We start from the raw sequence: 15,474 nt of genomic DNA, 5'->3' as shown, positions 1-15,474 counted from the left end.
GAAAGAGAGAGAGAGAGAGAGAGAGCGAGCGAGATGTAACAGCTACAGCAGCCAAACCTTCCTTTGCTTTCTTAATCCGTCGTACCGTTGTGGTCATTCAGTTATGACCTCTCTGTCCTTCAGCCAGACCGTTCTTCTGGGGTGGATTCATCACTCTGGCATGTGTGGACACGCACACAAACCACCTCCGGCCCTGCTTTTACACTGATAGCCTTAATGACCGACTTTCTGGTTCGGTCTTCGAAGCCCCCCACCTTTCTTGTGGGTCCCGGCACTCAATCAGTGTCCACTGGCGTGTCTGAAGGGTGCCTCTCCAGACCTGTCTTTTATCCCTACTAACGGGGACTCAGCTATCCATCAATCCTGAATGACTGTGTCCATCAAATCAGGCCACTCCTTCAGTCCACTGAGGAATGTTTATGAGCAAAATAGTAGAAGATAAATAACCCTTGCAGAAGTCATAATACAGTAAATCAACAGTCTCTCTCCCCTCTCTTATCTGTAGCAAATGTTCTTGCCTGTTTTTCGTCTCTTTCTCATGGTCAGCATAGCAACAGTAATAGTTCGTGTTTCTCGGGGGGGGGGGAGGATGGTTAACTCTGCACCCCATTGTCCATCAGATCTGTTCATCACTCATAACAGATTTCCCTTGAATTTCATAGAATCATAGAAATCTACAACACATTACAGACGCTTTGGTCCACAATGTTGTGCCAATCATGTAACTTACTCTAGAAACTGCTTAGAATTACCCTGCCGCATAATAGCCCTCTATTTTCCAAAGCTCCATGTACCTATCTAAGAGTCTCTTAAAAGACCCTATTGTATCCGGCTCTATCACTGTTGCTGTCAGTGCATCCCACACACCCACCACGCTTGGCTTAAAAAACTTAGCTCTGATATCTCCTCTGTATCTACTTCCAAGCAGCTTAAACCTATTCCCCCTCGCGTTAGCCGTTTCTGCCCTGGGAAAAGCCTCTGGCTATCCATACGACCAATGCCTCTCATCATCTTATACACCTGCATGAATTTCCTGCATGATTTTCTCCGGGCTGAATAAGACGATGAGCTCACTGTGGTTGTGACGTTCTTAAGGGCTCCGGACGAAGTTGGTTAAACTCCTTCTTCCCCGCTCTTTTCAACGTTTTGGGTCATTTTCACCAATTTTAAAGGACTGTGCCTCAGACAGCTGGGTCGTTGCAATTGTTACGTACCACCAGCAACAGATCACTAATGGAGTCTGGTTTCGATGTCAAAACCACTATCTTTATGCGTATTGTGACGGGGTCCTGAATTACCCTTATGAACTGTGTTTTTGAAAAGAGAGAAGGAGTTGTTGTTCAACACCGAACACCTTGTTGGAGAGAGGGAGAGGTGGGGGGGGGAGGGAGGGAGAGAGAGAGAGAGAGAGAGAGAGAGAGAGAGAGAGAGAGAGAGAGAGAGGGGGGGGGGAGAGAGATGGTTTCTCTGCAAGCTTGTTTACACTTTTACAAGGACACTGTCAGCTTCTGTGTTCTTACAGAGAGAGAAGGGAGGAACTGTTTGATGGACAGCTGGGGCTCAGCACGGAGAGATAAGTAGGAGGTCCGCTGATAGACCTCCAGACACATGGTTTTGGACACAGAATGAGCTTTGTTGTGTCCACAGAAAAAGGTGGACTTTGGAAGATCGATCAGGAGCATCGATCAGTGGCTCTCGCAGTGTGAAAAGGCTGTGACTGGTGGGGAGTTATTCGTGTGCCCATCCCTCGCCTGGGTTAATAACTCCACCACAGAAGAACGGTCCCGTTTGTAGTGGTCACAGTCGGTGACTTCCAAACGATTTCAGAGGACGACGGGACTATCGACGGCGTCAGCTTACCTGAAGACTCAAAACTCTCCGTCTCTCTCAGTCCATCACTACTCGACTCAATCCCTCGAACCGAACCGTCATTCAATGTCTGTAGTGAGATGCTGAAGATGTTCTATAGGTCAGTTGTGGAGAGCGCCCTCTTCTTTGTGGTGGTGTGTTGGGGAGGAAGCATTAAGAAGAGGGACGCCTCACGTCTTAATAAGCTGGTAAGGAAGGCGGGCTCTGTCGTGGGCAAAGTACTGGAGAGTTTAACATCGGTAGCTGAGCGAAGGGCGCTGAGTAGGCTACGGTCAATTATGGATAACTCTGAACATCCTCTACATAGCACCATCCAGAGACAGAGAAGCAGTTTCAGCGACAGGTTACTATCGATGCAATGCTCCTCAGACAGGATGAAGAGGTCAATACTCCCCAATGCCATTAGGCTTTACAATTCTACCGCCAGGACTTAAGAACTTTTTAAAAGCTATTATTAATGCTTTTTGAGATAGTGATTTAGATGCATATCATATTTTTACTGAGTTAAGTATTGTATGTAATTAGTTTTGCTACAACAAGTGTATGGGACATTGGAAAAAAGTTGAATTTCCCCATGGGGATGAATAAAGTATCTATCTATCTATCTATCTATCTATCTATCTATCTGAACTTCACTCATCACCGTAAGATGGTATCCATTCACCCCGAGGCGTGAAGAACTTGGCTTTCCTATTTCCACACACACACACACACACACACACACACACACACACACACACACACACACACACACACACACACACACACACACACACACACACACACACACACACACACACACACATAATCATTGCTAACCTGTTTGATATATCTGCATTTATATTGCTGTATCGTGTAGTTACTAATAAATAGCATTAGTTTATAGCAATACCAGACTCCACGGTGTTTTCTATTTCTGCTGGTTCTTTGACCTGTGACGGGGTACGTAACAGTATCTACTCCAAATATAAAAGATTAAAGGAAATAAAAAGAAGTTAACAGTGTAATGCGCATATTTAGCTCCCAAACTATCAAGCTTGGGAAACAATGCTTAAAGTCTTCAGATGGTAAAGTGGAAAAGTTCAGTAATCCACGGACTAAGTGAGAGAGAGGAGAGATTTGTAAATCCACACGAACATGTAGAGAGAAGGCAATTACGAAGAATTCCACACACATTCCACGCTGGGTAAACGAAATAACAGTCGCTGAAGATCTTATCCGTCGATTAGTTCCGAAATCCACTTGGAAATATCACCAGGCGACAGTGACAGGAATATCGTCTTCAAGTGGTTACCACAGAACACCCCGATTCCACGTAAGGGCCGACAAGTTAAGTATTGTATGTAATTAGTTTTGCTACAATAAGTGTATGGGACATTGGAAAAAATGTTGAATTTCCCCATGGGGATGAATAAAGTATCTATCTATCTACAAAAGTGATACCACAGGACACTCCAGCAAATCCACACATATGGATTATCCGAAGTGACAGTCACACATCCGTTGTGCACTGCGTGCCGATGATCAGATCAATCCAACCTTTTGGGCATGGAAGAGTTGCAGCCTATAGCAGTCACACGCTGAAGTTCCTACAGCTTGTCTCCCTCTCCCTCTACCGCTCCCGCTCCCTCAGGCTGCCGCAGCTTGTGTCTGACGTCACAGCCCCGCCTCACTCAGGCACTTTAAGCGACACTCAGAGTGAACGAACCTGCGGCCTCGTAACACAATGCACCTCTAAAGTCTGACAGCAGACTAGCGAGTGAATCTTCGATGGAGCAGAGTCAGAAACCGACGAGTTGCCAGATTGAATCAGGGCTTTGGGGCTCCAGAGAGAGATGGGGTCTAGAGTTTACCAGGAGGAGGAGGAATCAGACCAGCTGGATGTGGCTACAAAAGAAAGATCAGAAACATTTGGAAACTGGTTGACCGGAAAAAAAGGTGGTTAATTTCTGCAACATACTAGTGGAAATCAACAGATGAGGCAGAAAATGTGAAGAGGAATAAATAGACAATGCTTAGGCCGAGCCCCTTCAGCATGCCTAGACTGTGTACTCCGCTGCTTAGTTGCTGCCTGAACTGCAGAGTTCCTCCAGCATTTTGTATGTGTGTGCTTCTCTGTATTTCCAACAACTGCAGAATCTCCTGTGTTTTTTAACTGCATTTTACTTTGGCATTAGATACACGTTGGTATTGAGTATACTGTTTATGGGAGCCGCTTTCTGCGTTAAAACAGCTGCTGATTTTTCTATACACACGAAAAAAAAATGAGGTATGGACAATGAACCGGTGCTTGCAGAAATGTTTAATGGCACTGTAATTACCCATAATGCGGTGCGTTAAAAATTTCGCCGGCCCTAAAGCACCGATGAAATGCGCAGGCGTCAGGCTGATGACGTCCCCGAGTATCACGCATGCGCGCAGTTCACAGACGGCCTTGAAAATGTCGGGCGCAGGTAAGAGCGATTCTCTCCGTTTTTATATTAAACACCGACTTCAGGACGATTCCTGTGAAATCCGGTCACGGTGGCCAGCAATTCCGGAACAGTCCTGCTCTCTTCCCCCTCTCTCTCAGCCTCACGATCCGTACATGGGCCCCGGGGAGCTTCCGGTTGATGAGGGAATGGGAACCGATGGATCTCTCAGACAGAGCTGAGCTCCAGCTATCTAAATGCAAGGATTAGGAACTCAGAGGAAGGGAACAAAATCTTTTGCATCAGCAGTAGAGAAAATTACCTTTGTTATACCTCCAATCACAAAGAAGAGGAAATCTGCAGATGCTGGAAATCCAAGCAACACACACAAAATGCCGGCGGAACTCAGCATTAGTACTCTTTTCCATAGATGGTGCCTGGCCTGCTGAGTTCCTCCAGTATTTTGTGTGTGTGTTGTTTGTTGTACCTCCTCCTGTTCTGAACTTTTCTACAGGTGAGAACATGTTTTGACCCATTCTTTCTGGGTACATGATAATATCAAAAACCTTTGCCCTTGGCAACAAGTAACTTTCACATCACAAATGTGCCAGACTCCAGTGAGACAGACTACTGCCCTTCCCTTCATATTCATTGGCATTGCATTCACTGAGTTCACCACCGTCAGTCACCTGGAGAGGGTTCAGGGGAAATATTTATGTACAACACAGAAACTGCTGTTACCTGTCTGTATTGTGGTGATGCAAAAGTTGCTGGAGAATTTGCAAATGGGAAGAAGTGGAGTGAAATTTGGAAATCTGACTTTTTAAAGCATCATTTAGCAAAGAAGTCACATATGGACAGTGTGCAAAAGCTCTGGCGAGAAAATCCTTCATAACCCGCTATAGGCCTGCTACGTAGGTTGTGTGAGAGTGCAGATGAATTCGATAGAACCCAGAGGAGATCAAAGTTTTTATCGACAGTGATTTGCTAGCTGTGAAAATGAATACCTCTCTATATAAAATTCACTGTGCACATGTTGCCACTGGGTAAAAAAAAATACACAGTACATAATTTATGTGCACTTTAAGGAATTGGAACTGGAAATGGATGAATTCCGGATCATCCGGGAGTTGGAGGGGGTAATACATATGACATGAAGAGAGGTGAGTTCCACCCAAGGTGCAGGACACAGGAAACTGGGCGAGAATCAGGAAGGGGAATGAGGTTACATACCCACTGCAGAGCACTCTTGTGGCCATCCCACACAACAACAGGTGGAACACTTTAGAAAGTATTGGGGGGGATTACCTGGCAGAGAAAAGTCAAAGGAGTGATAGGGGATTCATTAGTTAGGGGAACAGAACAGGAAGGGGACTAATATTCTAGTGGTAAGGCTGCGAGAGTAAGTGTGGTGGAGGGGGGTGCTGATGTGGTTAAAATGATTTGTAGGGGGAATGGGAGCCAGAATGACAGGACAGATAGTGGAGAGGGTGATTTGAATTGAATTGACTTTCTTACATACATATACATGAGGAGTAGAAGTCTTTACGTTACATCTCCATCTAAATGTGCAATGTGTAATTTATAATAAATAGTTTGTGCATAGAACAGTCAGTATAACATAAATATGCAATTGTATTAGCATGAATTAATCAGTCTGAGGGCCTGGTAGAAGATGATGTCCTGGAGCCTGTTGGTCCTTTTGCTGTGGTACCGTTTCCTGGATGGTGGCAGCAGGAACAGTTTGTGGTTGTGGTGAATTGGGTCCCCAATATCTTTTGGGCCCTTTTTCCACACCTGTCTCTGTAAATGTCCTGAATAGTGGGAAGTTCACATCTACAGATGTGCTGGGCTGTCCACACCACTCTCTGCAGGTGCCTGCAATTGAGGGAAGTACAGTTCCCATACCAGGCAGTGATGCAGCCAGTCAGGATGCTCTCTATTGTGTCCCTGTAGAAAGTCCTCAGGATTTTGGGCCCCATTCCCAACCTCTTCAATTATCTGAGGTGAAAGAGGTGCTGCTGTGCTCTTTTCACAACACAGTCGGTATGTACAGACCATGTGAGATGCTTGGTGATGTTTATGCCGAGGATCTTAAAGCTGTTCACGCTCTCAGCCCCAGATCCTTTGATGTCAACAGTGGTTAGCCTGTCTCCATTCCTCCTGCAGTCCGCAATCAGCTCCTTTGTTTTTGTGACAATGAGGGAGAGTTTGTTTTCTTTACACCAGTCAGATCTTGTTCAGACCTCAGATAGAGTCAGCAATCAAATGGTTGAGCATGGTGCGATGAATGTGCTGAGCTGTGTATATCACAATGCAAGAAGCACTGTAGGAAAGCCCGATCAGCTCAGGACAGGGAATTATGATATTGTAGACATTATAGGGGCTTGTTTACATCCAACAGTCTGAGGGATTTAGAGATATTTGTAGAGAGATTGCAGACCATGCCAAGAAACAAAGGATGTTCCAGTAAGTGATTTTAACTTTCCATTTATTGACTGGGACTCCCATACTGTAAAAGGATTAGATGGGGTAAAGTTTGTCAAATGTGCCCTTAATCAGGATGTAGAATTCCTGATGTAGAAGTGTGCAATAAGCTGTTAGGAAATGATCCAGGGTGGTAACAGAATTTGTGATCATAATGCCATGAGATTCAAAGTAAGTATGGAAAAAGAGAGGTCTGGACCACGGGTTGAGATTCTAAATTGGAGAAAGGTCAATTTTGATAGTATCAAAAAGGATCTGACAAGTGTGGATTGGGACAGGTTGTCTCCTGGCAAAGGAGTACCTGTAAGTGGGAGGCCTTCAGATGTGAATTTTTGAGGATGCAGAGTTTGTATGTGCCTGCCAAAATGAAAGTTGAAAGGTAACTGGTCCAGAGAACCTTGCTTTTGAAGAGAAATTGAAGCCTCGTATATTTTGTTCCTCTAAATGCCTCAGACTGTTGGGTGCTACCGAGACCCATTAATGACTACAAATCATGATTCCACGCACTGAGCTCATCTGACTTTTTTGTTGTCTTCTTTTGGTTTCTCAAAGCTTCTGAATAGTTTTTGTTCTTTTGTTTGCCCTCTCTTTGACATTTATGTTGGCTTTGGCTTCTCATTTTAGCCACAGTTGTGTCCTCCTGTCTTTCTAATGCTTCCACTTCTGTAGCATCACTCAGGTCCCGAATTGCTCCAGAAACTCCAGCCGCTGCTGCTCAAATGTCACTCCTATCCTTTCCCTTCCAAACAAGTTTGGCCAGCTTCTCTGCCATAGAAACATGGAGAAGTTCAGTAAAGAAACAGGCTATTCGTCCCATCTAGTCAATGCCAAAAAAGCATTTAAACTTGCAGTGCGATCTGGACCAGCTGGCAAAATGGTTGGAGAAATGGAAAATGGAATTTAATGCAGACAAGTGTGAGGTGTTGCACTTTGGTCTGACTTACCAAGGGAGGTCTTTCACAGTGACTGGTCGGGCACGGATGAGTGTTGTAGAATAAAGGGACCTCTTGTAGAAGAAAGTCCTTAATTCACTGCAAGTGGTATCACAGTTAGATAGAGACGGAAGCGAAGATTTTAGCCCAATGGCCTTCATGAACAAAAGTACTGACAACAATAGATGGATGTTATGTTGACTTATAGAAGATATTGGTGAGGCCTAATTTGGAGTACTAAGTGCAGTTTTGGTCACCAACCTACAGGAAAGATGTAAGGACTTAGAAAGAGTTCAGAGAAAATTCACAAGGATGTTGCCAGGTCTGGAGTACTTGGGTTATAAGGAAAGATTGAACAGGTCAGGACTTTATTCCTTGGACTGTAGGAGATTGAGGGGAGATTTGATTGTGATAGAGGGGCATAGATAGTGTAAATGCAAGCTGGCTTTTACCACTGAGATGGGGTGGGAGTACAACCAGAGGCCATGGGTTAAGGGTGAAAGGTGAAATGTTAAGGGGAACATGAGGGGAAACTTCTTCACACAAACGGTCTTCCGGGTGTGGAATGAGCAGCCAGCACAAGTGGTGCATGCAAGCACGATTTCAACATTTCAGAGGTTCATGTAGGTACCTGCATGGTAGGGGTATGGGAGTGGGCAGATTAAATAGTTCAGCACAGACTAGATGGCCCAAAGGGCATGTTTCTGTGTTGTAACTTTCTACAAGAATGTGAAATATTACAAAAATTCACTCTGTCTTTTTAACAGCTGTGCGGACCAACCATTCGCCTCAACAGGAATTTTTTATATGGCATTAAATCTGTGGCACTTTAAGTTAATAATACATAAAAGAAAATTCCAGATGCACATCAAGAAAGGCTAATTGCGTGAGACTGTTTCAGTTACTGTGGGGCCAGGCACCCATGCAGCTCAGCAGGAACAGGGAATAATAACAATGGAGAGAGTCCAACTCAGCCAAGGTACAAATTGCAGATGGCAGAAATGCCCCATTCTTATAGAGACAGGAAGAGCATCGGGGAATTGATGGTCATTCCAGATACCAGCACTCTGCCCAGTCAGGAGATGATTTCTCTGCGCAACTTGGATAGAACCTCACTGTAACAGTGTGATACCAGATCAAACCTTGGCAACTCAAGTAATCTCATCTGAAATGTTGTCCTAAACCCATTGATGGATTTTGTAAATCTTTTTACAGGTTCAAAACAAGAAGGAGTTTGTCTCCAGGAAGTTCAAACATGGCACACCAGTTTTGTTGTCTCTGTCCAGATATTTAAGAAGTGGAGCAAGGGATTCAATCGACCATCCTTCCTGCTCAGACTGTAGGGAGGGATTCACTCGGTTATCACAATTGAAGGTACATCAGCAAGTTCACACTGGGCAAGGCCATTCACCTGTTCTGTGTGTGAGAAAGGATTCAGTCATTCTTCCCACCTGTGGACACACCAGTCAGTTCACTCTGGGCAAAGGCTGGTGATCTGCTGAATATCTGGGAAAGGATTCACTCAGTCATCTGACCTAATGGCACACCAGCGAGTTCACACTGGGGAGAAGCCGTTCACCTGCTCAGAATGTGGGAAGGGATTCACTCAGTCATCCAGCCTACGGAGACATCAGCGAGTTCACACTGGGGAGAAGCCGTTCACCTGCTCAGAATGTGGGAAGAGATTCACTCAGTCATCCCACCTACGGAGACATCAGCTAGTTCACACTGGGGAGAAGTCGTTCACCGGTTCAGAATGTGGGAAGAAATTCACTGAGTCATCCACCTTACTGGTACATCAGCGAGTTCACACTGGGGAGAAGCCATTCACCTGCTCACTATGTGGGAAGGGATTCACTCAGTCATCCAGCCTACGGAGACATCAACGAGTTCACACTGGGGAGAAGCCGTTCACCTGCTCAGAATGTGGGAAAGGATTCACTCAGTCATCTCACCTGCATATTCATCAGCGAGTTCACACTGGGGAGAAACCATTCACCTGCTCAGAATGTGGGAAGAGATTCACTCATTCATCCAATCTACATAGTCATCAGCGAGTTCACACTGGGGAGAAGCCGTTCACCTGCTCAGAATGTGGGAAAGGATTCACTGAGTCATCCACCTTACTGGTACACCAGCGAGTTCACACTGGGGAGAAGCCATTCACCTGCTCAGAATGTGGGAAATGATTCACTCAGTCATCCCACCTGCATATTCATCAGCGAGTTCACACTGGGGAGAGGCCATTCACCTGCTCAGAATGTGGGAAGGGATTCATTCGGTCATCCCAACTACTGGCACACCAGCAAGTTCACACAGGGGAGTGGCCTTTCACCTGCTCAGAATGTGGGAATGGATTCACTGACTCTTCCACCTTACAGAGTCATCAGCGAGTTCACACTGGGGAGAAGCCGTTCACCTGCTCAGAATGTGGGAAGGAATTCACTCAGTCATCCAGCCTACAGAGACATCAGCGAGTTCACACTGGGGAGAAGCCGTTCACCTGCTCAGAATGTGGGAAGAGATTCACTCAGTCATCCCACCTACGGAGACATCAGCGAGTTCACACTGGGGAGAAGCCGTTCACCGGCTCAGAATGTGGGAAGGGATTCAGTCAGTCATCCCACCTACTGGAACACCAGTCAGTTCACACTGGGGAGTTCCTTTTCACCTGCTCAGAATGTGGGAAAGGATTCACTGAGTCATACACCTTACTGGTACACCAGCGAGTTCACACTGGGGAGAAGCCATTCACCTGCTCAGAATGTGGGAGGAGATTCACTCATTCATCCAATCTACATAGTCATCAGCGAGTTCACACTGGGGAGAAGCCGTTCACCTGCTCAGAATGTGGGAAGAGATTCACTCGGTCATCCCACCTACTGGCACACCAGTCAATTCACACTGGGGAGAGGCTGTTCACCTGCTCAGACTGTGGAAAGGGATTCACTCAGTCATCCAACCTACAGAAACATCAGCGAATTCACACTAGAGAGAGGCCGTTCACCTGCTTAGAATGTGGCAAAGGATTCACTCAGTCATCCCAACTACTGGAACACAAGTCAGTTCATATTGGGGAGTGGCCATTGTTATGAATCCCTAGGTTTCATTTGATATGGACTGTCATTTTAAGAGAGATTAAGAAGGTGAATCAGTCTGACTCGCAGCTTGTTTAGATTTAACTGAGGACACAGACACTCAGAGTCAGACGGAGACGGATGAAAAATGGAAGGATTGAAACCAGGGAACTAGTGGCCAAAGGTCACTGTTTAGAACTTTCCGATGCCCACAAGGGTGAGTTAATTATCCATTCACCGTACATCGAATGTATGGTTGTCACCTCATTTAACCCATAGGAGTGGATCTGATTTGGGATATCCTGTCGAGACCACTTATGTGTTAACCCTTGCCTGGGTGTGATGTGGTCATTCATTTGAAGATGATACCCCTCATGACAAGTCACTTTCGGTGATAATTCGTATGTAGATTTGTAAAGATCACAGATAAAATCTACAGCAACTGTTCTCTCATTTTAACACTATGGAACCTGGAGAACAGACAGACAGACAGATGTACATTATTGATCCTCAGGGAAATTGAGTTTCGTTACAGTCGCACCAACCAAGAATAGTGTAGAAATATAGCAATATAAAACCATCAATAATTAAATAATAATAAGTTAATCTTTGCAAGTGGAAATAAGTCCAGGACCAGCCTATTGGCTCAGGGTGTCTGACACTCCGAGGGAAGATTAGAAAAGTTTGATGGCCACAGGCAGGAATGACTTCCTGTGATGCTCAGTGTTAGATCTTGGTGGAATGAGTCTCTGGCTGAATGTACTCCTGTGCCTAACTAGTACATTATGGATTGGATGGGATTCATTGTCCAAGATGGCATGCAACTTGGACAGCATTATCTTTTCCGACACCACCGTCAGAGAGTCCAGTTCCACCCCCACAACATCACTGGCCTTACGAATGAGTTTGTTGATTCTGTTGGTGTCTGCTACCCTCAGCCTGCTGCCCCAGCACACAACAGCAAACATGATAGCACTGGTCACCACAGCCTTGTAGAACATCCTCAGCATCGTCTGGTAGATGTTAAAGGACCTCAGTCTCCTCAGGAAATAGAGACGGCTCTAACCCTTCTTGTAAACAGCCTGAGTGTTCTTTGAGCAGTCCAGTTTATTGTCAATTCGTATCCTCAGGTATTTGTAATCTTCCACCATGTCCACACTGACCCCTTGGATGGAAACAGGGGTCACTGGTGCCTCAGCCCTCCTCAGGTCCACCACCAGCTCCTTAGTCTTTTTCACATTAAGCTGCAGATGATTCTGCTCGTACCATGTGACAAGATTTCCACCATAGCCTTGTACTCAGCCTCATCTCCCTTGCTGTTCGACATAACTGCCTTCTCTCGACATTTACCCTGAATTACAAATATCTCTCTCATCACCTATTTTGTGGATGAACTGAACTTTCATACTTTACCATCTGAAGACTCCAAGCCTTATTTTTCCCGAGCTCAATAGTTTGGGAGTTATATTTACACACATATATACACATAACACTGTTAATCTTTGTTTAACTTGTTTAAGGAAACCTAGTGAGCTTGAGCTCCAGTACAAGTGAGAAAAATTAAAGCTGGAGTCTGCGGAAAGGCAGAGGCAGTTTGAGGCTAGAGAGGCAGAAAAACAGACAGAAAATTGTCTCAAAGTGTAATAAAGGGGAAGGCTTAGCATGCCTATTCTGCTTTGACAGTTGCTGAAGCAGCTGATTATTTATTTATTTATGCTGACCCAATCATCGCCACTGGGCTATAAACGTGCAGGAGCAGTGTGTGGTTCAGTGCTTTGCTCAAGGACACACACGCTGCCTTGGCTGAGGCTCAAAATCATGACCTTCAGATCGCTAGTTCAACACTTTAACCAGCTGGCCACGCACCACACATTATGACCTAGAAAAGCAGGCTGTGCTCAAAGCTTATGAGTTGGTCCCAGAAGCATACAGGCAAAAGTTTAGAAATTTGAAGAAATCTGTGAACCAGACTTATATGGAATTTGCTTATGAGAAATTTGTGTGTATTGCCCACTGGTGCACATATAAAAATGTAAATGATGATTTTAACAGCTTGAAAGTGTTGTTTTTAATTGAAGAATTCAAAAAGTGCGTCCCTGATTACATAAAGACGTATTTAGATGGAAATGATGCTGCCACTATGCAGGAGTCTGCTAGATTAGCAGATCAGTTTGCTTTAACTCATAAGGTTATGTTTACCCTGAATAAGAGTTTCCAAAAGAGTAGCAGGGATAACCAGGGTAAACCAGAAATTAATGCTGGGATTTGTCACACTTGTCAAGTTTTGACCAAACCTAATCAGGTCATCCCAGTGGCCCCACTCCAGCCTATACCTGCATTCAGTGAACCCTTTTCCAATGTTATAGTGGATTGTGTTGGCCCATTGCCAAAGACTAAAGCTGGCCATCAGTATCTGCTAACTATTATGTGTACTGCATCCAGATTCCCAGAGGCAATGCCTCTCAGAAATATTAAAGCTAAAACTGTGGCGAAGGCGCTTACCGAGTTTTTTTTTTACTTTATTCGATTTGCCTCAAGAAATCCAGTCTGATCAAGGAAGTAATTTTTCATTTGGGTTATTCCAGCAGGTAGTTTATGAACTGGGAGCAAAACAAATTACATCGTCTACATACCATCCGGAATCACAAGGGGCATTAGAAAGATTTCACTCTAGCCCCAAAACAATGATCAAGACATACTGTGTTGAAAATGGAAACGACTAGGATGAAGGAATACATTTGCTTTTGTTCGCAGTAAGAGAGTCGGTTCAGGAATCATTGGGCTTTGTATTTGAACTCGTATTTGGTCGCAGAGTGAGGTGAGCTTTGACCTTGTAAAAGGAGCGGTGGATTGATGGCGATGTACATGTTAACTTGTTAGACTATGTTTTAAAGTTCAAAAATAAACTACACCAATTCTGTAGCCCAGCAAGACAAAACTTAAAGATTTCTCAAAACAAAATGAAGTGTTGGTTTGTTAAACGGGGTTGCGAAAGAAAATACCGGGTGGGGGATAAGGTGCTTGCCTTATGTTGACGAATCCACTTCAGGTGAAATTCAATAGACCGTATGAAATAGTCTCTCAATTTAATGATGTGAATTATTTATTACAACACACGACCGAAGTAAACTAACACAGCTGGTACACATGAATATTATAAAGCCTTATTCTGACTATCAGGCACGATATGTGTGTGTTGTTGTCGTCAAAATATATGAATCTGGCAACCCTGAGAATGAAACAATTGACTCGTCTGAGACTTTTCACAAGCCAAACATGGTCCCAGTTAGACTAATGAACTCGGTTGTTATAGAAAACATTGATAACAAGTTGGCTCATCTGCAGCCAAAGCAACAACAACAGCTGAAGGAATTAATTCTGAAGTTTAAAGATTTATTTCCCGATGTTCCCAAGCAAACCGCGGTTGCAGTACATGACGCAGATATTGGTCAAGCCAAACTGATTAAACAACACCCATATCGCATGAACGTAGAAAATGTAAATTGGCTGAGCAATTGTTGTAAGTGTGGAAACAGATTCAGTAGGTCTTAGAGGAACTGATTATGGGAAGGTAAATGCAGTAACAAAAACAGATGCCTATCCTATCCCTAGGGTGGATGATTGCATCGATAAGGCTGGAAAAGCTAATTTCTTACAAAGATTGATCTGTTGACAGGGTATTGGTGTGTTCCATTGACGGACAGAGGTAGAGAAAGTTCTGCATTTGTGACACCATCTGGGTTGTATGAATACAATGTTTTGCCTTTTGGAAAGAAAAATTCTCCAGGAACATTCCAGAGAATGATTTTGAAATTCGAGGGTTAGAACACACAGATGCCTATATTGATGACTTAGTCACAGGGAGTGACACTTGGGAAGAGCATATCTCTGCAGTAGAAAAGCTGTTTGACAGGCTTTCCCAGGCCAGCCTTACAGTTAACTTGGCTAAGAGTGAATTTGGCCATGCCACTGTGACCTGTCTTGGCTATGTTGTAGGTCAATGCAAGTTGGCTCCTGTTCGGGCAAAAGTTCAGGCAATTTCTCAAGTTCCTATTCTGACTGCTAAGAAGGCTCTTAGAAGGTTTCTGGGAATGAATGGATATTACCGTAAGTTCTGTAAGAAATTTGCTGCTGTCGCTCTTCCTCTGACTAATCTCCTGAAGAAGGGTGAAAAGTTTGTTTGGACTGAACCTTGTCAGGAGGCATTTGATCGATTGTTATCAGTATTTGAGATTAGGCCAATCAATGTAGTATTCTCAGCAAATTTAATTAGCAGATTGGAGCTGTGGGTGGCAACACAAGTCATGGGTGCACAGAAAGTAAATGACAGGGCCAAAGAGACAACCCTGTGGGTTATGTGTCCTGAGGGTCACAGCGAGAGGAGATGGAGCCCACAGTTACCACATGCTGGCGATCTGACAGGAAGTCCAGGAGCCAGCTACACAAGGCAGGGTGAAGGCCGAGGTCTCTGAGCTCCTTGTCAATACTTCATGCCTTTGTATGGCTACTGCTCTGCCCATGACTGCAAGGAACTGCAGAGAACTTTGGAGAGCAGAGAACATCAGAGAAACAAGCCTCCACTCCATGGACTCTCCCTACACTTCCCCTCCCTCGGAAAAGCAGGCCATGTACACAAAGAACCTCATAACCTGGACATTCTTGCTGCAAATCCGCTCCCACATTGGCAGACAGATACAA

The 15,474-nt window shown here is 44.6% G+C and overlaps 1 pseudogene; it reads left to right on the top strand.

Moving 5' to 3' along the window:
* Positions 1-4,309: 4,309 nt before the first annotated feature.
* LOC140720812 (uncharacterized) lies at positions 4,310-11,266 on the top strand (annotated as a pseudogene).
* Positions 11,267-15,474: the final 4,208 nt, after the last annotated feature.

The sequence above is a fragment of the Hemitrygon akajei genome, unplaced genomic scaffold, assembly GCF_048418815.1.
Source record: "Hemitrygon akajei unplaced genomic scaffold, sHemAka1.3 Scf000047, whole genome shotgun sequence".
NCBI classification, from domain to species: Eukaryota; Metazoa; Chordata; class Chondrichthyes; order Myliobatiformes; family Dasyatidae; genus Hemitrygon; species Hemitrygon akajei.
Note: the sequence above shows the minus strand (reverse complement) of the source record. Positions and strands in the feature narration are given on the sequence as shown.